Consider the following 23,727-nt stretch of genomic DNA (forward strand, 5'->3'; position numbering starts at 1 on the left):
CCTAAAAACTTCTTTGTATAGTTAAGGAGTAGTTTTAAAACATTCACTCTCTTACTTTAAGAAAAAATATATTGGAAGATGAACTATTTTGCAAGAATGGAAGTGGGTTAAAGCTGGAAAGAGTTTCAGAATACCACCTTGCTAAAGGTCTGAAAATTCCTGATAAATTTTCCTGTAAGTGAAGGCTCACACTTCAGCTCAAGGTGTGATATAGAAGTTGGTGGTTCTGTCTATTTTTTCAGCAAAACATTTCTTGTAATGGTAGTAATTCTGGTATTGGAGTGAAAAGCTTTTTCAGGATGTGAACAAACACCATATTCAAAAATGGCTAAAGCATGCAACGACTTTTACTGGCAAAGTTAGACTCCCTGAAGATATCTTATAATGTTTTTGTTAGTACAAAAAGATCCACTCAACAGATGATGTTGCAAAATTGTGCCTTCTAGGGTGTTTTAGATATGAAAATGTGCTCTGCAATGTTACAAGGCTGAGAGAAAGTGTTCCTCAGTTTGAAGCTGGAATTTACATCTCAACTGAATCCTCTTCCCCTACCTTGCAGTTTCCAAACTAATTGTGCTACTTGATTTGCCACACTTCTCAATGTGCCAAAGGCCTTGATATGAAAGAAACATTTGCAGAGAGGTATATTAAATCCCGAGTGGTTAATTATTTGCTGTAATTGTGATCTCAGCTCTATGCTTTGCTTTTTCATTGCAGTAATTTCTGGTTTAAAAAAAAAAAAAAAGGTAAGAAATATGCACAAAACTGTGATGAAAACGAATATTTGGTCTTGCCTTCAGTAGGTCTGCTCTAAGGAGTTAAAATAAGTCTTAGGCCAACAGCTTCAAACTGATGCTTAAGGAGCTGAATGATCCCAGGCTGCTGCTTTGCTGTTGACTTCTGCTCAAATCCATGGTTTTCTCCAGAACACTTTTTTAATTCTTCAGGAAGAGAGAGAGATTGAGGGAATAATTAATGCAAACAGACAGACAGAGCTGTGCAGAAGAGTTAATGGAAAGGCAGTGGCAGGAAGAAGGGGGAGAGGGGAAAATAATTTCTTTCTTCACTGCGTAAAAAGGCAAAACCTTAAAACATCTTATTAGGGGGAAAAAAAAAAGGATCACAGTTTAGAATAGCTTCCTAAAGAGAACTTTGCAACAAAAGCTGAATTTATAAAGGCTGACTAGATGTTGTATGTGTGTTACAGATGTGAGGCTTGTGTTGCAAGCCCCCAAGCCGAAGGGGTGAGCCTAGCTTTGCCTTGGTGCTGTTGGAGGTGGGAGCTGCCGGCTGCAACCGCTGCAAGTGTTCCGTGTGGTCCAACTGGTGGCCTGCAGGCCAGCTCCAGGCTTCTGCTCTGATCCATCCAGCCCACCAGCCTCTTCGTTGGAGGAGATGGGGAACAGCTGTTTTGAGCTACGACCGCCCACTCCAGTGGCTGAGCCTGTCCCCCAACACAAAGCCAAAGAGCTGCTGCTGTTGACAGGAGGGGGGGTGTGTTTTGGGGGCAGATGGGGAATAAGTTGCCACCGAGGGGCAGATGTCCAGGGGATTTTACCCAGCACTGTGGGCTCCATGGTGTCACAGTCCGTGGCAGTGCCTTGTTTCTGGTGGTGTGTGGAAGGCCTTGAGGCAGCTCTTGCTGTGGTGGGGGAGGGAGAGGCTGGCCACTGCTGGGGAGGGAGAGGCAGGATGCAACCCATGGTGAGGAAGGCGGGAGGGGAAATTATAAACCCAAATCCATCCACCACAGCTGCTGAGATTAGACCACCCTGTACTAACTACAATGGCAGGGTTCAGAAAGGAGTGTGTGTGTGCCCAGCATGCATCCATTAGAGATGCTCTGGCCTTGTGTTCTCTGAGAAAGAGTAACTCTGGCAGACAGGAGCACGATGTTCTTGTCCTCAGACTAAGTGGCCTGGCTGCCTCTTACATGAGAGGAACATGTGCTACCCACACTGGTTCAGAAGCTCTTGGCCCTCCTTGTGTCAGCTTGTGCCCCACTGAATTCCAACAAAAAGGCATTTGGAAAATCTCGTGTGGGAAACATGCAGAAATGGGTGGCCCCAGCAAGGAGGTGAGACAAGGAGAGGAAAATCCTGCCTGGCCTTCCTGGCAAGGTATGTGAATCAGTTATAACCTGACCTTGTTTAGGGTGTGTGAGGAAGGGCAATGATGTGTTGCTGTGAGGATAAACAGCAGCCAGAACTCAGGACAGACTTTGAAGTAAAAAGTCTGAAGTAGAACAGTGTAATTTTTTATTCCTTGCTTTGTATGGCAACATTTGCACATACAGGGAACAGAACAGAACAGAAAACCTTTTTTCCCTGAGTCCCACTCAAGAATATGTACCTGACAGTGCAGGCAATTTGTGCTTTTTTACTGGCTGTTGGTTTCTTCTTCCCCCAGGGGTGTCACAAGGCCAGCGGAGTGATGAAGCCACAGGTATATACAAAATGTGCCTCAGATCTGCTTCAGGATACGTTTATATTATTATCAAGTCATTTTGTTTGATTAATTATCATATATGAGTTCATTCTCTGCCCTTCACCAAACATACCAGTTTTGCAGCCTGCCACCTATCAGTTTTATAGCAGGTAAGACATGACTCCTGGGTCCAGACTCCTTGCAAGTACATTGAAGGCTCCATCTACCCTAGTAGCAGTGAAAGAATGGTTTGGCAATGCATGATTCTGCTCTCAAATGTCCACTGTGAGCTAGAGTTAATCCCCTAGTGAAGTTATACCTGCAGTGTAAGCTGTGCATGGGCTATGAGGGCCAGATCTCCTGTATCCTATAGGAAGATAGTTTATGAAGGGGTTTCTGGTTTCCCTGCTTTGGAAGGGGATAAGGAATCCTGCTGTTAATGACTGCTGTCTGAACCCTACTAAATTATACCTGCTTATCTAAGTGCAGCAGGAAGGCTTCGTTCTTTGCTGGTGCAATAACTGGGAATGAATGACTTAAGTTGCCTGTGCTTATTTGAAAGATCACTTGCCTTCATGCAAAAAGCCTTCTGCTGGATTCCGACCCTTTCTGCTCCAAATATTGCTGTAGAACAGAGATTCTGATTTTCTCCTTGCCTGGTGCTATATGCAGGCCATGAGCAAGGGGAGTGAAGCTCAGCACTAGGTGTACTACTCCCAGGTGCACAGCACTGCAGTGGAAGGACTGAAGTCACAGACAAAACACCTGGCTCTGTTTTTGAAGCTGTTTTGCCCAATCTTGAGACAGCTTGGGGTACGTAAAATAATAGTGGGCGATGCCTGAAGGTCACAGCATGTGAGGTAATATCAGTGCTGGTATTTCTTGTCTGAGTTAATGCAGACTACATTGGTTTGTAGCTACCAGATCCTGTTCTCAGGAGCTAACATAAAGTACTCCATGTACCACATATAACTGCATAAACAGGTTTATAGAGAAGCCCTGTAAACACACAGCTGGCAGAGATCTGTGTTGGTATCACTCACTACTTTGCAGTTGCACCACTGAGCTCTCCTGGCTCCATCCCAGGTTAGTGAACCCAGTCAAACAGAAGAATCCCACCAAAATGTCTGCAAGGGACTTTTGACATTATTCTTTCACTGCTGTCTGTTTGAGGTGTGTGGAAAATTTCTTCAGCTCAGAAGAATGACATAGTGTAATGTGATAACAAGCCCTGTGAAGGTTATCAGTGATATAATCAAATCTATCTGTGGGACAAAGACCCTCACTGTACAGCTAATTAAAACTTGTTTCTTCTCTGCCTGTTCCTGTTTCGTGGCCATTATTTAGAACTGAGCTGCAAGGCACTGGAGTGGAAAGTCAGCTCTCAATATTTTAAGACTAGCTCTGTCCAAAACCTTGTACTGAAAGAAATCACATACTATTTTTTTTTTTTTTGGTGTGCTACATGAGTGGCAGATCGTGAACCCATTTGCAGGTAATTTTTCTCTGCCCATAAAATCAGTTACAAGACAGGCATTTGAAAAAAAAACCAAACAAAACCAACTCAACAAAACAAAACAAAAAACATCGCCCCAAAAAACAAAATAAAACAAAGAAACACAAAACAAAAACCAAACAACCAAAAAAACCCCAAGCAAGCAACCAAACAACTCTCAAACCAAACCAACTAAAAAAACACCACTAAACACCAAAACTTGTCCTTTTTAACTTTCTTTGAGCTGATCAGATTATTGCAATGGTAATATTTAAGCTTTATAGAATAGAATAGAATGTGCAGCTGGATCTCAAATCAATCCCCAGCACTGATTTTTTGCTTATTAGAATATTATTTTTTTTTTCTCCTTCCCTTAGTGTCAACACATCTAGTTCGAAAAAGGGCCAGGTATAGGACAGGAGACTGGTGACTTTTGAGGCCAAGCTCTGTGAAGATAATTCCTGTAATTCTTGTGATGAAGGTAAATCTTGTGATTTCAGTGGCATTATGGAACAGCATATGGGATGCAACGTTGTTCCATGTTTGGTGCAAAGAGGAGATCAACACCTGTCACCAGCATGTGAGCAATCCTTCCTGGTGCAGCCCTGCTGTGACTTTTGTTCCCAGAAGCAGGACTCGTGCAGCCCAGTGAGGTGACAGCCAGCCACACAGTCACTGCTGGAGTAGGATTGGCCTGTGAATGGTACCAGTAATAGCATTTGTACCATAGAAATACCAGGGGCCTCTTGCCCTGCTATTCTAGGCATGGCACATATGTAAAACAGGAGTCACACGAGGCCCCCCAAGGCATGCAAAGGCTGATGGAGAGTCCTGGGAAAGTGAAGGGCTGCTCAAGGTCACGCAGCAGGTTGGTGGCTCAGCTGGGAGTAGAATTTGAAGAGGAAACTGTGCTGCTGTGGCAGGTCCCCTGCTGAATTTCTTGAAGACAGGATTTTTTCCTTTAGACCTAGAGATTGTTCTGCTTATTAAACTGCCTCAGCAAGACAGCTTTGTCTTGGGACCTGTCGAGTGGTTTCCCCTTTTCTGCATAAGGAATCGATTGCATGTGTATGGATTGCATCTGCTAATTCCTGGTTTGTACTTCAGTGATGGATTCCCAAGGCCTGTGCTGTGCTGGTCCTCAAAGGTGATGGTATCATTCTTCTTTACAATCTAAATTCAGGTAATGGCATAGGCAAATCTTTCCTTCTGAGCTGATAGGAAAGGAGTGTGAGGTACATATGTTTTCTTTTGCCAGCTGCTGTCAATGTTAGAAATGTCAAGTTCTATTGGTGTGACATTTTTGACAGATAAACCCCTGCATTCTTTGCCATTCCCTGCTTCCTCTTCCACTGTGTGGTTTCACACCATGAGCTGTTGATGGTACCTTTCTGTTGTGTTGCTTCTGGTGTGTTTTCCATGGTTTTGTGATCTGAGAGGAAGTAGCAGAGATAAAAGGTTGGAATTTGAGAGCTTTCTCTTGACTCACCTAAAGTTGGAAGAGATTGACATTGAATAAGACCACATACTATGCAATATGAGTAGTGATTCCTGCATGAGGCCTGTGACTTCTGGGATACAGCATTTAGATACCTTTTTGGGCAGACATTCAGCTCTATTTCAGTGCCTCCAGGAGCTGGAGAAGTCACTGTGTCCCTACGTACCAGTGTCGGAACTCTAATGACCTACTTTCCCTTTTTAGAAATAGTCACCCTTCATGTCTCTGAACTTGCGTGGCTTTGGCTCCTGGCCACTAGACCTTGTCATGCCTTTTCCACTAGATTAATGAGACCTTCAGTACAAGAAATATTCCCTTTGTAAGCAGCGATCACATCTTATGATACATTTAATAGAGTCCAGTTCCATTTTCTTGCCATAAGTTAAAAGCCCTTGGCTTAACTTCCAGAAGTCTGCAACTCCTGCTTTTCAAGGTGGGGATAGTGATACTCAGGGTCTTGCCTCACTGTTTTCTATCATGTGTTTGTTTTGCAACCTGTTTTATGGCAAGGACATTTTCCTTACGATCACTTTGCAGAGTTCCTGGCCCATGAGATCTTGGGCTGGGAATTTGACGCAGTTACTGAGATACAAGTAACACATTCAAAATAAATACGTTCTAACTCAGACCTTGCCATGTTCCACTCAAGTTTTTATACCCCTTCAGTTAAGAAAATAGCGCATTCCCACAGTGCTACTCAACTTGAATTAAAAAATCATAATATAAATCATACTTTTATGAATAATTTAATTTCTAGGAAATGCATTAGGGAAACCCCTTCAGATAAGGTTCCAAATTTGCAATAGTAATGATCTGAGAGGAAGGAATTGTTTGCCATGAAGTAAATTATGCATTAGAGGAGCCTTTTAATATTCTTATTTAACACCTAATATTGATATATTCATTGATCTGCAGAAGCTGTAGTACTGTGATATGCAAATAATTTAAAACTATAATTAAATTGAATAGTATGTACAAGCCCCAGGATTTGTGATAAAATGTATGTGTATGTATAGTCTTCAATTTCCTGGTGTCTCCATTCTGCAGTGACCGATGCTATTTTAAGAACAAAAGAAACTTCTCTGGGTGTAGAGATTACAGTAAACAGAGTCATTTGGCTGTTAGCCTGGGAGAGCTGCAGATGATGCATAGCTTCCATTTACTCTTTTTAAATAAATCAGCCTATGGTTTGGCCAAGCATACACAGAAAGGCTTGGAAAGAAGAGCATCCTTCACACCTTTTGCATTCTCTGGCTAGATGAGGACTGCTTGGTCAGGATGAAAAGAGAAGCTGGTGGTACCATACAGGATATGGGCAGCTGGATTTTCATCAGTGTTCAACAGGCAGCAGTTTCCATGGAATTGTTGGCTCTGAATGTTTGCTGTATGGCATTTGCAGTGGTATTTTTCAAGCGGGCAAAGGCCAAAGACTTTCTTGTTAAAAAAAACATTACCAGCTAAAATGCTTGGATGCTGAAAGTTGTGGAAGTTTTGCCCTTCTGGTGAGGTACCTAAACAGGAGCCATTCTCCAAAAAATGCTGTCATCCTGGAAACCACCTAGAAGAAAGAACAGGAAACTCTGCAGAATGCACTGCAGGCCCTTGGGGGGAGAGTCCTAATATATCCACATTTCCCTGTGGGTCTGGCAGGGAGCAGGCCCCATGACTTTCCACAGGGCAGCATGTGACAGTGGATATAGCAAATCCATTCAGGGCACAGCTGCTGCTTCTGTTTGGTTTTTCCCAGAGTACAGTTCCAGGTTGCCCAGATCTCTGAAGCAATGTTGATATCACTGCAGCAGAGCGTCTGCTCTGGGTGGATTTGTGCCATTTTGATGTTGTTTTTTTTTTTTTTTCCAAACTGCACCCAGCTTTCCTTGCCCAGCATTTAGGAGCATGTCTATGGTTGTCTAACCCCAGTATCACATAACTCCCGATGATCCCTCAGCTATGTGGGCTACCACTTCAGATTTTTTCTCTTCTGTTGTAGATAGAGGGAAAACCAGACAAGGTGCAGGCAATCTCAGGTTTGTGGGCAGGAGTAATTTGTTATCGGTTTTAATATAATGTGGAGGAGAGGATAGGAAGGCAAGCTTTTGCTGGCTTCTTTTGGTTTGAACTGAGAAATCAGAGCACTAATCCAATGACTCTCTGAACCTCGTTCCTCTCACAGCTCCCCCAGCATATCCAAGGGAAGTGTGGCAGACTCTGCCTGCATTCTGCTCTGTAATGATTCGTGGCAAAAGCTCAAGATATCTCTGCTTTTGGTTCTTGATTCAAGTGCAGTATTTATGGCTGAGTTTGCTTGTAAAAAAAGCTATGCCTTTAAAGGTTATTTTGAGGACTTCTTTTTGAAGCAGAGATATTACAAGAGTATCTTGGAGAGTTTCAGGGCTCTCTTTCAAACTTGGTTTATTGTAAGGCAAACAATAAATGAGTTTGAATCCAACTAATCCTTTTCAGTTTGTATCTGAATTGAGACCAACAAGCTACCTCAGTGAAATTAAATACAGATTCCTTTCTTGACCTAACTTCTGTTATAAAGAAATCTGATTAAAAAAACAAGTAAAGTAAAATCAGGAAGAAAAGGATGTCTTTGTCACAATGTTTGCCCAGAACTCAGGTCCACTTGGGATATTGCTTAACCTCTAAGTTGGAATATTTGTTCACAAGTAGACAGTTTAGGTGGAATTTCCTTTCATTTGTCATTTTGTGTTAGTCATTCATGCTGTTTAGAGGTTGAGCAGAGTATTGTATCATCCCTAGGGTCCTGTTTTATGAGTTCACTAAAATTAGCTTGGGGAGTTTCCCAGCCAAAAACTAGAGCTGAAAGCCAGGGTCCCTTGAAGGAACATGATAATGAATAGGGAAGGATAACCTTTCATCTGCAGCTTGCATTTCTAATCCATGGGACTTTTAATTTTATTTTTTTTTTAAATTTTCTTTCCTCAAGCTTTTCTCCTCCTTTCCCCTCACACACCCGTGTGAGCCCTGGTTTGAAGTGATCCACATGAACTACAGACCACAGCTACCCTTCCAGATGCACCATGCCTGTGGTTCAGATTTTGGGGTGGGCGGGAGACGGGAAGAAAGAGGAAAACACAACAAAACCCAGCAGTGTTGGAAAGCAGTTTTCCTGCTCAGTTCCGTTGCGATGGCCCAACATACCCTCAATAAACAAGACAAGGAAAAGCTGTTCTTTGTGCATAGGGGAGATTGGGAGCTTGTCAGTGCAGCAACCCTGGTCTCCTCTAGTTTTGAACTCTTTACCCAGTGGACAGATGCTGAGAGCAGAGCAGGTGACCACCCCAAGAATGGGATCAAGTCCTTGTAGCTGCTTGCAGTGAATTTCTGTTTACCTCTTTGTAATGGTTTTGTGAATCAGAGAAAGATGGTTGATGTAGTGATAGAAGTGAAGCAGGAGAAATGGTTGAGGTCATCAGACTTGTTGGGGAAGGACTGGTAGGTGGCTGGCTGGGTTGGCTGTATGAGGCATAATGGGAAATTTAGTGACATAAGAATATCTTTTCAGTCTTTAGCGATCACCGTGTTGAGAAGTTTTAGTTTTCAGGGTGATATTTTGAAGGTCATTTGTAGACTGGGCATCCTGGAGAATCAGGGCTGAGAGGTCAGTGGTGGAGTGGCTGTAGTATGTGAAGCTAATGTTACTGTTGGCTTGTTGGGTTTGTTTTCTAATTCACCGGCATTTAATCCTGGTAAGTTGTTTTTGTTTGGTTTTGCCTGCATGCTTGCCTTTTTCAACAACAGGAAAACTCTTTTTTGCAGAGAATTTTATTACAGAAGAGACTTTTTGTATGGGAAACTTTCTCCTCTCTTTTAGTGTGAGGGCTGATTAACGAATTTAAAAATAAAGATGGAGTTTTGTATGGGTGGTGAGATGAATCACTGTATGGGAGAGAGGCTAAAAAGTACCAAGGGATTTTGGAGCATCATCAGCAATGAAAGTTGCTGAAGTTCTTTCTTCTTATTATTAGAATTTCTGACTTGTTATTTGATTCTTCTGGCCCCCAGAGGACTCCAGGCTTTGGAGAGATTTGTTCTCAGAAGCAGAAGATGGTGATGGAAGTGATGAGTACTTTCACAAGTGTCTGAGTGACTCATGTGAGCTGATAGCTGGGTAGCTTTTACCTTGGAGATGACAATGTGTCCTCCTAGAAGTAGAAATAAAACTCTTCATTGTAGTATTACTATATCAAATAGGATAGATTTTATTTTGAAGTATTTCTTTGCAGATTGTCTTTTAAGAACAGAACAAAAATTTCCTGGGTTTAGAATATTTTTTTTGTCTGAAAAACATGATTTTTTTACTGTCTTTTGTTTTGCTTCTTGAATGTTTCTTTGCAGGCATTTGCTGTCTTGCAATATCTTGCAATATGATAAGCTTTGTAGTGTGGGAATGAAAACTCAAATGCACTTCATCCTTGAATTCAGTATTGCTGGGGCAGCAGTGTTTTCACGGGCAGAAAAGGAGACTGATTTAAACATGTCTCAAAAGTGAAAATTAAAGGCATATCATGCTCATATCAAAATCTGAAGAGAAAATGAATATTCTCACAGGAGTCTTATATACCTATGATACCTGGGCAGTTTTGTTTGGGATTTTGAATGTTGTTTTGAGGGTTTTTTGAGTATGCATCTTCCTTTCCTCATCAGGCCTTTTATTAACACTGCTCTTTACTGTGAATGTCATATGAGCAGACTTTCTGCCTATCCTGGTTAATTTTCACAATGGCTTTGCAAGGCTGAACAAGCATAATTATAGGGCTTTAAAAGCTCCTTTTCAGGTTAGACTTTGGAACAGTGTCAGCCCTAATGTTCACACTGTGAGAAGGAGGTCTGGCTTGGAAATAGTCCCAGGAACACCCACGCCTCAGGCTGATGGGAGTCAGACCTGTTATTTTGGTGCCAATATTGGTCACCTGAGGCACTCTCTGCACTAGTTTAAAATAATAAATTACTTTCTTAGTGCTATGCTGCAGTGATCATCTTAAAAGAATGAGAGAACTTAGTGGAACACCAAGTGATAATCCAGTCTATTAGAACAAAATAGCCTGAAAGAAAATCATGACATGGGGGAATGGATCAGAATTCTTCTCATGAAATGACTTATGACCGTAGCTAGAACACCCAGCTTGGTATCTTATTAAGTTTTGTTCCCTGTAAAATTCCCAGATCCTTGAATTTTTGAATTAGTATTGTATGTTATAATTAAATTTCACTGCTATTCAGGATTCTGGGACAGTATGGACTCTTTGCTGGAGGAAAATTATTTTCTTCTGGACCCTTCTGCTTTTGAACAACTTAGAACTCATAGCTCTGTTTCCCTAAAGAATTTGTATTTATCCATGGGAATAAAGTACAAGTTATACGTTCTAAGCAAAGCTTTATATTCTTCCCAGCTATAAAAACAACTTGTTTGTTAATAACCTGAATTATGGAAGGAAGAAGAACATGAAAATGAGATTCTTGGTTTGGTTACAATGTCTTTGTTTATAAACTCACTGGGTATTTTGATTTTAATTGTTAGGAATGTGGATGCTATTTGATGTAAGTAAGTATGTGTTTATTTTGTTTTATAGTATGCCCTGTATTGACAATTGGAAAAAGCTGTGCTAAAATTAAAAATGGAGGAAAGGACCTTGGTCTTCACACAGCAGTACTGAAGTTAGAGCTGTTAGTAACAAATTGAACAAAATCCATGCTACCAAGAGAAGAGAGTATACTCGTTTTGGTAAGTTGAACTGCACCTATTCATTGTTTGATGCCAACTTTACTATTTATCCTATGCCTACATACAAGAATTACCAGTGTATATACATACACTAGCACTAACTAAATTTTATTATCTGTGAAGCTGGTCTGTTTATCTATGTGAGCCAGGCCAGGATTCTGGTTTTTGCTCAACAGTTTCAAAAACAGGAAGCAACAGATAATTCTGGTTCTTTCTGTAGACCAAATTCTTTTCCAAGAATAAAGTGAAGAATGTCTATAATTTTTGCAGATTATACCTTCTGTTGTACTCTGCAAGGAATATTTTTCTATTATCGCTACAGGAAAAGTAGATTATTAGACTACAGATGTCTGAATTGCTTCAAAAGCCCAAGTCTGTTTTTCTTGCATGTTTAAGTCTGTTACAAATGTTTGTTACTTGGTTTTTTTTTTTCTTTGAAAAAAAATGTCAAGTGGAGAGGGGTAAACAACAGGAAGAATGTTGATGAGGTATTCATGAACTAATCTACCCGGAGAGCTTTGAATTACTACTTCTTGACAAAGTTAAAACCTTTCAAATACTGAACAGACTAGGGAAGTAATTCTGCAGTGATTTTAAACCAGCTGCTCTTTTTTTTTATTTTTTACCATTTTCTAATACCGATTAGATATGATTAGATATCATTATTCTAATATAGATTGATGAGATGCAGTAAATGGACCTAAATATTTCAGTACCTGGTTAATACCTTGGCCCCTGGGATGGTCTCTTACACCCAGCCTGCACTCTAAGGAGGTGATGTATTGTCAGGACTGGGTGTGAGAGGGGAAGTGAGAAGGCCTGCTTTCTGTTCCTCACTCTGTCACCGAGCTGTTTGGTGAACTAAGAGTAGTTGTTTAGTTTCCTTGTGCTTGTGAGAAATTCAGGAGAAAATCTTGTGTGTTAGAGGCATGTAATACCTATTGAATATTTGTGCAAACAAATTTGTCCAGAGCTGTCATCTGCTTGCATTTGCAGTACCTAAAGAGTTTTCTGCTGGAAATTGGGACTGGGTATGTTTAATGCTATTGCTGATACTCTGAATTTGCGTAAGCAAAATCTTTGCAAGGAACAATAGCTGCAACTGCTCTTATGGGATCAGCGAGTCCTATCACAGCTATTTAATACTATGTACATAACAGTTTAGGGAAAACAGTTAAAAATGTAGTAATCTGAAATGAGAACAGGATTTAAACTTGTAGCTCAGAATCTCGTGTTCTAGATGTGGCCTTAATGCCAACAATCAGGCAACTCTCTTGAAAGTGCAAGGGGATCCCAAGGATCCCTGTGATTCAGGAATTTGGTTTGACCTCTCTTGTAAAAGATGGTGTCTGAGCATCCCCTACTATTCTTTTGATGTGGCTGATCAGAAGAGAGCCCCATGTACAGAACAAATGACCCTCTTCTCCCCCCAACCCCATGCCTGTTTGCTCAGCTGACACTCGACCAGACCTGAACCTGTGTAGCTTGTGAGCTTTGGAGGGATAAAAGGACAAATAACGCTGTAGGGAGAGGAAGCAGGTCAGATTTTTTTAACACTAGCATTGCTGTTACTTTACTGGTTTTGAAATCTTAACCTAATGTAAGAAGAGTAAATCATTGTAGAACTGAGGCAAAAGAAGGGATTTACAGCCCAAGGCGACTCAAATGCAAACCACGAGGAACTTCAGCACAAAGTCTGCCAAAGAGTTCTATAGTCTGTTTCCAAGGCATGGGGGGGTTATTTTTTTGTTACGCAGTTCCTATGGCTGTTTGACTTGATCAAAATCAAATCACATGTTAGCAGTAACAACTCAAGAGGTAGGTCGTTGGTGAAGAAAACACTGGAGAAAATGAATGCTTTCACAAGATTGATGCATCTTCTCCATCTTCTGCCTCCCAACTGAGCACACTCGTTAATCTGCTTAGATGATCAAAAACAAGAGAAGACAGACAATTGCAGCCCTTCCCAAACCCAGAGAAAAAGGGGGTGGGAGGAAAAAAAAATCCCAAGTCATCATGAATGACAACCCAAGCAAAAAGCCAACATTTTTGCCTCTGGCACTGAGGCAGGTTTTGTGAGCTTTTTCCTTTCCCCTGGCCTTAAACTAAACAAATAAATGAGTGCATTAACCAGCCTTCTTAACAAGGACTAGGAAGGTGTTGGCTGTAATAATATCCCCCCTTCACCTAGAGCAGAGGTTCTATTCTGTTTCCTTTCACATATATGGCAAAGGTCAGCTATTGAGAGTGACTTGTCGTTGCTACTGTGAGCGTGTGTCTCTCTATTATTGGCTACTACTCTTTCAGTCCCAAATGTTTATTTTCTTTTTTTTTTAAACCTTCAGGAACTTGAGCTTATTGGGAGAGAAAATATATCAAAAAGAAGGAATCCACAAACAAGGTTGAAAGCACAAATAAAGATGGAGAGAGAAATGGAAAGGGGAGGAGAAAAAAGGAGGGGGGGATCAGTCCAATTTTCTTTGGAGACATACGGCATTGTTGGTGCTGTCTGGCAGTGTTCCAGGGCTTCAATTGAAAGTGAATTTCTTTTATTGAATTCCATCCAGAGATATCATAACCTCAAAAGGCTACTATTACCCAGAGGGTTTCAGATGAAACCATCTGAGCGTGACTTTTGAAATGCAAGAAGTCACAATTGTCATTTGACAACATGGGACCTGTCAAGGCCCCTCTTTGCAGACAGAGAAGTCGTTTACGTAATCCATCCACCCACCCTATTGAGGTGAAAATGCTCCCATTGCAGGCCTTTTTACCTCAGCAGGTGCAGAGTCAAAACAACAACAACAGCAACAACAACAACAACAACAATAATAATAATAACAATAATCAAAATAATAATAGCAGCCCTGGTGAACTCCACAAAACCATTCTGTGCCTTGACAAGCAAACAGTATTTAAACATCAGCTTTTTGAATGTGCATTGGAAGGCAGTGAAAGACCTGTAGGTTTCAATGAAGCAGGTTACTCCTCCTGTGGTGATAATCATAATAACCCGGAAATGGATTAGTAAGTCAAAGACCAAGGTGTTGGAGAGAGAGATTAAAGGAAATGCAGCCACAAACCTCAGCTTTCCTTGATGATGGTAAGATTGAAACTCAGCTGCAGCTGGCAGGAATCATTGTCACATGCCTTTGCCCTTCAGTGGATGAGGTGACGTGACTGTGGAAGCTTGACGATGAGTGGGATCCTTCCTTTGGGCCCTGGAGGGCAACAGGTTGTTGGGAGTCTCACTAGAGATATCTGAAGTTAATTGCTAGTTTGGCAATTTTGACTGGTCTCCACAGATGTTATAATAGTGTGTGTGCATCCATATTTTCTTTTGGCTGCAGAGAGGCTCTCTATGTGTAGAGCCCAAGGTGCAGTTGTAGTGATAATCCCACACTTACTAGGATGTTTTGATGTGAGAGGAATCAATGTATGGGATGTATAGTGCAAGTCTTTTACGGAGGAAAAAAGGAACTAGCAAAAAATCAGCAGTTGTGTTTACATATAGGCTCCACTCACAGACTGTCTGTCAAGAGGGCAAAGAAGTCTGTAGTGAAAAGGGGAGGAAGTCATAAAGCATGCAGTAGGCAGGCTGCATAAAACATTTGGGGGAGGCAAATGGAAATAAATTTGACAAAGATCTGATTAGAAGAAAAATACATAGAAGTGGCACGTGGGAGAAACTGATTGAAAACCCAAATGGAGGACAGCATTTTCCTTGTGTATGGACACAACACAGCGTGCTTGGAGGGGTTGAGGGGAGCTCTGGTTGACAGTGATGCAGCAGTGGACAAGCTGGTTCAGAAGTTTCTTGGGAGCAGTTTGAAGCTGGTGACCAAAAAAGTCAAACACACTATGTGGGTGAGAAGGTAAATGTCACTTATGATTCACTGCTCAGCAAAATCCCAAGTGGAGCTGAAAATACCTTTCAAAAAATGCCTTCAGTCTCATGCCTTTCTAGGAGAAAAAAAAAAAAAAAAGGAAAGAAAAAGGAGAGTAAATGAAACATTTGTCTTACATTTGTCTTCAAGCAGGAGAGACAAGATGTAGGTGTGATAGTGATCAGTTCAAATTCCTCAATACACCCACGAGTACTTACTTGTAAGTTTTGTGTAACAGAGTGTGAGATCAAGGGGAGAAGTTTAGTTGATGAACACTTCATGGAAGAAAGTATTTCAGACCACATGTAGAACAGCCTGGTGAGTGTCAGATGAGTGTAGATATGTGGTGGAATAACGAATGTTGTGTGGAAAACAACATTAAGTCTTAGAGGATGATAACATCCTGAAGTCCTCAAAAGTCAAAATCTTTTTTTTTTTTACATGCAAGGCAGAAAACAAACTGAGGAGTAGCTTTACTAGACAGGGAGTACCTGAAGGAGAACATGGTACAAAGAAGAGCATGAGTATATTTACCTGTCAGCAGAGAGCCTTTTATTGTAGAACTACTGTGTATTGAAATGTATTCTTGATATAAAGCTTTAAAGTGTACTCCTTGAAAATTTTAGTGTGAAGGAAATTGTGCTGGCAAACCAGCAAGTGGAAGATAAAAAGCAGGCAATACTCTGGTTATTTGCCAAATTAAAAGGGGATAGTTGGAAAAGAACATCTGAGGTTTGGGAAATCTAATGAGACTTTTCCTATAAGACCAGAAAAAAACTTAAAGGAAATTATAAAAATGACATGCTCTGAGGATCTGTTGGCAGACCTCTCCCCAGCATTGTATTCTCTATCTAGACACTGATAATTTATCAGTCTGCTTGGGACTGGCCCTCTACTCCAGGTCATTCAGAAGCATCAAACAGAAAACACAGGAGAATGCTATGCAGGAAAAAAATGCCCTTAAGCAGTTGCAGATTACTGATGGTAAAATGCCCCCATATTTTAGGACTCCATTAAGGACCTTTGGAACAAAGCCTTCTTTAAGACCATCGCAGACAAAGAACTGATGTCTGCTCTCTGTAACTAGAGCGGTGCAAAGGCTGTGACAGAACTGCACAGAGAGAGGCTTCCTGGGAGAAAAAGCTTATATTTCATAATGCTGAGTAGGTTTTTGAATTCTAAGTGGAGAAACATATTGATGAGCCCTCTAGTAAACTCTGCAAAATCCAGTTCTGTTGGAAGTCAATCAGTATACAAGATACAATAGCATATGGAGCAGATGTTGGAGTTCTGCTGCAAGAAGAATACTAATTCTGGATATGTGCCTGATCCAGATGTCCTTTCATAAAAACAAGAGTTTGCAGCTATCATCTTGGAACCCATAGTAACTCCATAAACATAACATGCAACAACTGCAGAAATGTATTTGTGGCAAATTTGTGAGGCATTGTTGCTCTTTTACTCCACCTTTGAGTGAGCATAATTTCGTTGATCATGTCTTTTCTTCTGTCAGGAGAGGAGATCAGGACATTGCTATTCTCTTCTAATTAATGAAAACAGTTGTATCACAATTGCAGTGAACTATAAGAGCTGGGCAACGAAAGCGTTCTTAGAAATCTGAGAGGGTGAGTTTGTGCAAAAGAGAGCTATTGCCAAAGTCTACCTGTTTCTCAGGGAGGAAACATTTTATTTTTCATGGTAATTTGGAATATGAAGATCCATGGTTTTATTTTTGGGAAGTATCTCCTCATCAACAATAGGAAAAGGTATTATGACAGAGAATGAGTCAACTTATTTTAGTGACTGGTGCAAGTTTGCTGCTGTGGGCTGGGAGCCTGCAGGTGTCAGGCATATAAGTCCCACTGAGGTTCTCTCTTTCCTGTCTTCATACACTAAGAGTTGTTGGAATTCATAAATACACTATTTATTTGTGGTGTACTTTCTCACCCTCCCCCCATACATTATGTCAGGCTGTTGCAATCAAACATGATCTGATCTGTGAACATGTTTCTGAACAAAAGGATTCCCGGCAGAAGTAAAGTGATATTTTCCTATCATGTTAATTATTATCAGGATACTAATTTATATATTTTCCAGGTCAATACACGTGAGGTGTAATCTGTCAGTGGTGTAGTAGTTGAAAACTGAAACGTCATGAGGCACTGCAGTAGTTCGGGTGAACTCAAATAACTATATCTATCTTGAAACCGAATAGTTTTGTTTCGATTGTCCTAAAAGAAAGGAATGATAATTTCTTGAATGCAAATTTTATTTTTTTTTTCAGAAAATACTTGTTTCACTTGAAGGACTTTTCCACTTAGAAAATTCCAACCCACATGAGTGCAACGTGATTAAATCTTGGACTCAATGTTAATAGAGCTAATAGTGTTTGTTGTGATCTTATTTTACCAGATGATCCAAAATAACATCTGTAGCATCTCACCAGGTGCTTGCTGTAGTTCTAGCTACTAGGAGTTATACTCTAGTTCAGGTGCTCTCTGCAGGAAGTGCTTCAAAAGAGGAAGGAAGAAACTAAGTATGGGACAGGTCACTAATTGGAATGAACCTGGCTGCTTATTTCTTGTCTGACAGGGCTGGCATGGAAATGTCTGTGGAGTTTCTTGATTGATCAGTCATGGCTAAATGAGTGTAACTGTTCCTGGTGGCAGTGGTGGATTTGTGTGATGCATTTCTCCCCTTCAGATTTTAGAAACTCATTTATACCCAGAGGTGAGAATGAAACTCTTAATTTTGGAACTTTTAAAACTAAGAAAGAACACACTGATTGGTGACTATCCTTACAAATATTTCATCAGTGTGCCTGTGTATTTCTTGATATCTCCCCATGCAGTTTTGGGGTAGTTTGTGCATAGAAACACTCTCCTATATTGCAGGATAAAATGCTTCGATGTCACTGCATTGAGAACAGCAGGAATTTTTTCCACCCTGTTGATTCTCTATAAACTCCTGTTTAGTAAAATGTCTTGCAGGACAAAAGGAAATACGTGGGAGATTCCCACATTTCTGAGTGAATCTAGTTGGGTACTTAACTTTCTGAGCAAAGAGTTCAGAGACTTGGTAGAGGAAATATAATTTGAAACTGATGGTTTTGCTTATACAAGAATCTCTCTTGTGCTGCAATAGAGGGATTTACTCACCCTTGGGAATTAACACAGCAGGTGTCAGCCTTCAAAAGTGAGAGAGGACTGGAGGACTGATGCTTTGAAATACTGGTACTTAATTTTTTTTTCTGTTGGAATTAGGTTGAGCTGATGTATTTTGATCTATGTCAGAGCCTCTTTGCTATAAAGGGTTGGGTTGCTGGGTTGCAGCAAAATGTAAAGGAGGGAGGTAAATCTCATGGCAGGTATTGTGCTGGTACCCTTTCTGTGTTCTAAGAGAGATATCCTGGTCCTGTCTTAGCAAAATTACAAAGTGGTTTCATTAATTCCTTTTCATCACCACTGATCTTCAATACAACTGGGAAATGTGGGTTTGGTTCTGATTTTTTAATTTTTCTTTCAAAAAATAGAGAGCAACACCTGCTGTCAAAAAGAGTGTGTGAAAGTGCAGTGACAAAGGATATCTGAAAATGTTGTGTTAATTCTTCTTGTCTGGTGGAAATTCATATTGAGGCAATCTTCAGGTAAAACAATTCAGCGGGAAGGGTGGTCCTCAGAATGAGAAGGGCACTCTTAAAGCCAGGCCTGCATGAGCCATCAGACAGAGCCAGGAGAAACGGCTTCGCACTGAGTAACACATGTTGAGATCTGAGAAAACAGGACTCACACGGAGTTTCATGGCAGCAGGTTATTCAGCTCATTTGATCATAATTCAAGCCATTTGTGTAACTAATGATGCTCTCAGATGTTTGGCAGAGTAAACTAATCAGCCATTTAACAGCAGCACAGCTTCTTTGTGGCTCAACACGGATCCGAGGGATTCTGCCTCAGCCGAAGACGCAGCTCCTCTCTCTGCCCTTGCATTTTCCTTGGCTGTGTGGTTCAGTAACCTTTCAGCAGACCTGTCTATATAACAAGTAGTTCAACAGGAAGAAAGGACGTGCTTGGGAAAAGGCATTCTTGATCAACTGCTGCACATCTGGTTTAAAGTCTTTCTGGTGAGGCAGTGCACCGAGTCAGCATGTGTTCTGCTAGGTCTGAAACGGTGTGAATCGAACAGGCTCATGGATGAATGACCCCTTGTGTGGTTTGCAGGTTTTGTAAGTCTCTCATGCTAATCCAAGGCCACTTCAGGTTAAACAATCACACAGAAGTTGCCTGAAAGATGAACCTGATGATATAGTAGATGGTTTTCAGTTTTTATATTTCAATCTCTCTCCTATTTTTTTTCCTTAGGGGAGGACTGATGAGACCTACTGGCCCTTAATAGTATGGTATTATAGCCCAGATCCTTTGCTGTTATTAGAAGGTGCAGCTCTGTGGATGTCAGTGCAGCTGCACCAGTTCATATTAGTAAGGAATATTGTGCCTGATGCATTTATAAACCAGATTTCTTGCTGTACTTAGAGAAGAGCTAAGCCTCTGAAACTAGCTCTAAAGGTGAAAACTTACCAATTTTATAAGGGGCACAATCCTGTCAATAAACCACCGAGCAAGTTGAAGGAGGCTCAGGAAAATGGCCATTATAGAGAAGTTTTTTTTTATTTTTAACATTCATGTTGTAGGTCTGAAATACTGAAAACAGTATTTACAGTAATGCTGATACTCACCAGAACTGCAAAACCGTCATATTAGTGCTGTACAAGTCCACACGTTGTAACAATGTGTTACCTTGTCCCTGGAACAAAATCACAGGTACAGTTATGACAACTTTGGATGAGAGGAAGATTGCTTTAAAGAGGAACAATTAGCTGGGTGACTAATTCACCAAGGAAGCAAATCTGTCCTTTTGTGGGATGGATTTTCTTAATTTCTAGTTTTAAAAGCTTCATTTAAGTTTTGGTGCAATATACTTGATACAAAAAGAGCAGTGTGTTTCCAATAGAATTATCATCCTCAAAGGTTTCTTTTGGACTGCTGTTTATGCTGAAAACAGAGGATAGGATTATTTATTTATCCTTTTGTTTGGTCTCTGATATACTTGTTGAGGGATGGCTGCCTGAAGAACCCAGGTATAGTTTGCATACTAATAATTTCTTGTAGTTGATCTTTTCAGCTTTCTTCATGAACTGTGGAAGGTTGTCAGCTGCTTCTTTGAAGTTAACTAATGATCATGCAAGCTGTGAATCTGCAGTGGGAGCCAGGATCTCCCTGGTGCTGTAGCAGCACACCTTCCACGTGCTGGCTCTCTCCTGTTACCTCGTGTGGTGTTATTCAGGTGAGCTTGGAGGCAGAAGGTTTTAATTGCCATATTTATCTTGGGGGTCAGGCCAGTGCACAGATATTCCCCAAAATGGAGGAAAACCCAAAACAATATTCTTTTGTCCTTTGTGTCAAAAGCTGGCATATTTGCCACACAACTAGCTGGTGTTCCTCTACCTAATTTGCACTGAGAGGCTTAAAAAGTCCAAAATTGGGCATAGCATCCTCTTTCTCACTTGAATATTCACAGCCATGTTCAAGTGGATGAAAACTGCATACAGGAGGGGCTGTACTGGTGTCTGTGAGAATCTTTCTGTTGACCTGGCTGGAGCTTTGGATTGACTTTTAGACTCAGCCAGTACAGTCAGATACTTGTTGTATAGGACGAGTCTTTTTTTCTTGTTTCCCTTCCCCTCACTCTGCCAGTATTTGTCTTCAGTAAAACCTCATGTGCCAGCTTTTGAATAGATCAGCCTGTCTTTATTTCTTCTTTATTTTTCCTTTTTATCTCTGTTTCTTTGCTCTTGTCTGTAAGTACTACAGCAGAGCTCTTTTCTCTGCTCTAGTCACCCTTAACCCATAAAATAAACTACTTTTAAAAGGGCGGGGAAGAAACAATAATAGATAGTCTAATAAAAGATACTGTCTCTCCCTACAAGCCTTTTTTCACTTCAAGACAATACAGCACTGTGATAAAATAAACTGACTGCTCTTGCCATATGTTTTGCTGAAGAATCCCTCCCCCTTTCCCAAGAGGTGACACAGTCGTGGTAATGTTGAATTTGGTATAACTGAAGACTGACCTTTAGAGCTCTTAGTTTGGAAAATGATCATTCTGGGATGTTCCTGTAAGTATTCTTTACTGACAGCCAAGACAATTTCAGTGAGAGAGGAGTGAAAATATATATATATACACGGTTATTTTACTCACGTCATCAACAAAACGCTGTTGTGGTCTTGCTTGCTTTTCCCAGGTCCCTTATTCATCTGGAACAGATCTTGCTGAGGCAGAAAGAGACCGTGGGAGGACATTTGAGAGGAAAAGGAGTTGTGTGGTTTCCTCATCACTCTTGCTGTTAAGCTGAAGCTGTGTTTTGCATCTGGTTCATACTTAATGTGTCACTACCACCATGTGAGAGCAGCACCTCCATGGTACTTGATTTGGGTTCTAGAGCCAGCTTGGCATAGCACATTGGGTTTTTTCTTTCCTTTTCCCCCCCCTCTTTCTAAGAATAAACTTCAGGCTGGGAAAAGAGTGTTTTGTTTTGTTTTTAATTTTATTTTTAGTTGTGTATTCTTAGCAGGTAAGAAATCCATTTATCAATCACAGAAGGAACAAGGCTTGCAATTTTAATACCTGTAAGCAGCCAAGGTATGCTCTCCGCTTTTGTCAGTCAGTGTTTAACTAGACTTGCTAATATTTATTGAATTCCTGTTTTCTATTGCATCTCACCTCTGATGTATTAAATAACACTTGATTAAAAGCATATTTTCAGAGGGAATACTTTCTAAATCAATAAGCTACCTGGGAACATTGGTTACTTTTAATCTTAGTTCATCCTTACATGTATTGGGCTACTACTGAAGGTCAGTGAAAACATCTGTAAACTCTCTAGGCTAGAATTTAACACAGTGCTCTCTCCTGCTGCATCTAGCACAGGTGTCTGTGTGGCCAGTAGTCTAGCACCAGCATATAAGGTCTGTTCTGCCTGCTAATATGATACTTTTATTAGCTGTCACCATGCTGAAACATACCTCAGACCTTTGTGGTCCCAGGTACCTTTGCCTGTGACACTTGAGGCCAGATTTTCCAAGGACCTCTGTACTTACTGCCAGGCCTGAGCTGCTGGGAAATTTGAACCTGCCAGCTGGGCTTCCTGGGTTCCCCCTTCTCAGCACTGGTAAGGAAAACACACTGGCAGAGAATATGGGATACAAAAACCTTATACACTGAAGGATAACGGTGGACAAAGGGTTAATTTTCATAGTGCTGTAAGCCTTGAGTCTTAAAAAAGTCTTGTAATGCCAGGGGAAGGATTTAAATTGTGAAAAAGAAAAAAAATTTTACTCTGATTTTTAACAGTCATTTACATGTTGCTATTTGCTTTTCACAGAGTCCTGTTTTTGTTAGTTAGACATTTGGGGCTGGGGAGCATCATCTATGACAATGGAACTCTCCAGTGGTGTCTTGTGAAAACTGTTACATGTCTAAGCTTGAATACTGTTTTCCTGTTCTTCCTTCTGCAGATCTGAAAGAAAGATTTATTTCTTTTTTCCTTAGGAAATGGGCTTTTTTTCAGGGCAAAATTGTATGTATTCTTCAACTACTGCAGGAATCCTACTAGCTGCCTCCCTTGCCTAGTTGTAATACCTTAACCCTGATGATAGATTTGAAGTTATACAAGCCTCTGGCATCGATGCAGTCTGTTCTTAAAAAAGTCACATTGTATGAGGGTCACTATTCTCAAAAGGGAATGAGAACAATCCATTTTCATATAAGAAACAAACAAACTTACATGAGTCTTTGAACAGTTGTTAGATATTTACTAAATAGTCTATCACAGCCAATCTGAAGCGTTTTCATACCACATCCATCAAACCTTACCGCCAAATGTGTAGAAACTATGAGAAAAAAGCCCTACAAACAACTAGATTTGGATAAAACAAGGGTCACTAAGAATATGATCATTTGGGGCTTTCTTCCTTCTCCCTGTAATTAGCCAATTTGTTACTTTTGCTACCTTTTTTCCTCCTTATTTAGTACATTTTTTCCTGTCTGCACAGGGATTTTCTTCTTTTCTTCCAGTGTGATACTGCTGACACTGGCCTGTGGTGATTCTGGGCTTTTCTGGCACTGCTCACTGAGATAAAAAGCGACAGCCCGGGAGCCCCCATCGTGTGCTCCAGAGCTTTCAGCCTGTAGCACAGAGCAGTATATCAAACACCAGCAGGCCAACCCCTTTTTGTTGCATTAGCCAGTCAAGCATTTTGTGCTGCTGAATGTCATCTTATTTAACATTTTGTTAAACAACTTCTAAAGGTCTTAACAATATGACAGATGGGCCATTGAATGGATGCTTTTAATGGCTAAGCATTAGTTTGCTTTGGTTTGATAGTGTTTATTGTTAGTTAAGTACTGTTTAAATAAATCAATCTTTCCCCTCTCTCTTTTACAATGCAGACACATTCAAGAGAGGGTTTTATTCTTCTTGTGGTGGGTGTGTGTTTAATTCTGTCATGCAGACATGATATATGGTGGTCTCATTTCCAGTCAGTCTCTGCCTCATAGGATGTGACTCCAAGGTCTAGGTCGTGTCTGTAAAGGTTAAGGTGTGTCTTGAGGA

The 23,727-nt window shown here is 40.7% G+C and overlaps 1 long non-coding RNA gene across 2 annotated transcripts; it reads left to right on the forward strand.

The window, feature by feature from the left end:
• The first annotated feature begins 4,680 nt into the window (after nt 1–4,680).
• Nucleotides 4,681–21,627, forward strand: LOC108641635. 2 transcript variants are annotated; one of them, XR_001922172.1, is made up of 4 exons: nt 4,681–4,790; nt 11,021–11,172; nt 20,238–20,399; nt 21,358–21,627. It is a non-coding gene; the product is annotated as an uncharacterized LOC108641635 (long non-coding RNA). The 2 variants fall into 2 exon arrangements; XR_001922171.1 differs by lacking the exon at nt 4,681–4,790 and adding an exon at nt 4,799–5,105.
• The last annotated feature ends 2,100 nt before the right edge of the window (nt 21,628–23,727 follow it).

Source organism: Manacus vitellinus, unplaced genomic scaffold (assembly GCF_001715985.3).
Source record: "Manacus vitellinus isolate BGI_N305 unplaced genomic scaffold, ASM171598v3 scaffold_70_pilon, whole genome shotgun sequence".
NCBI classification, from domain to species: domain Eukaryota; kingdom Metazoa; phylum Chordata; class Aves; order Passeriformes; family Pipridae; genus Manacus; species Manacus vitellinus.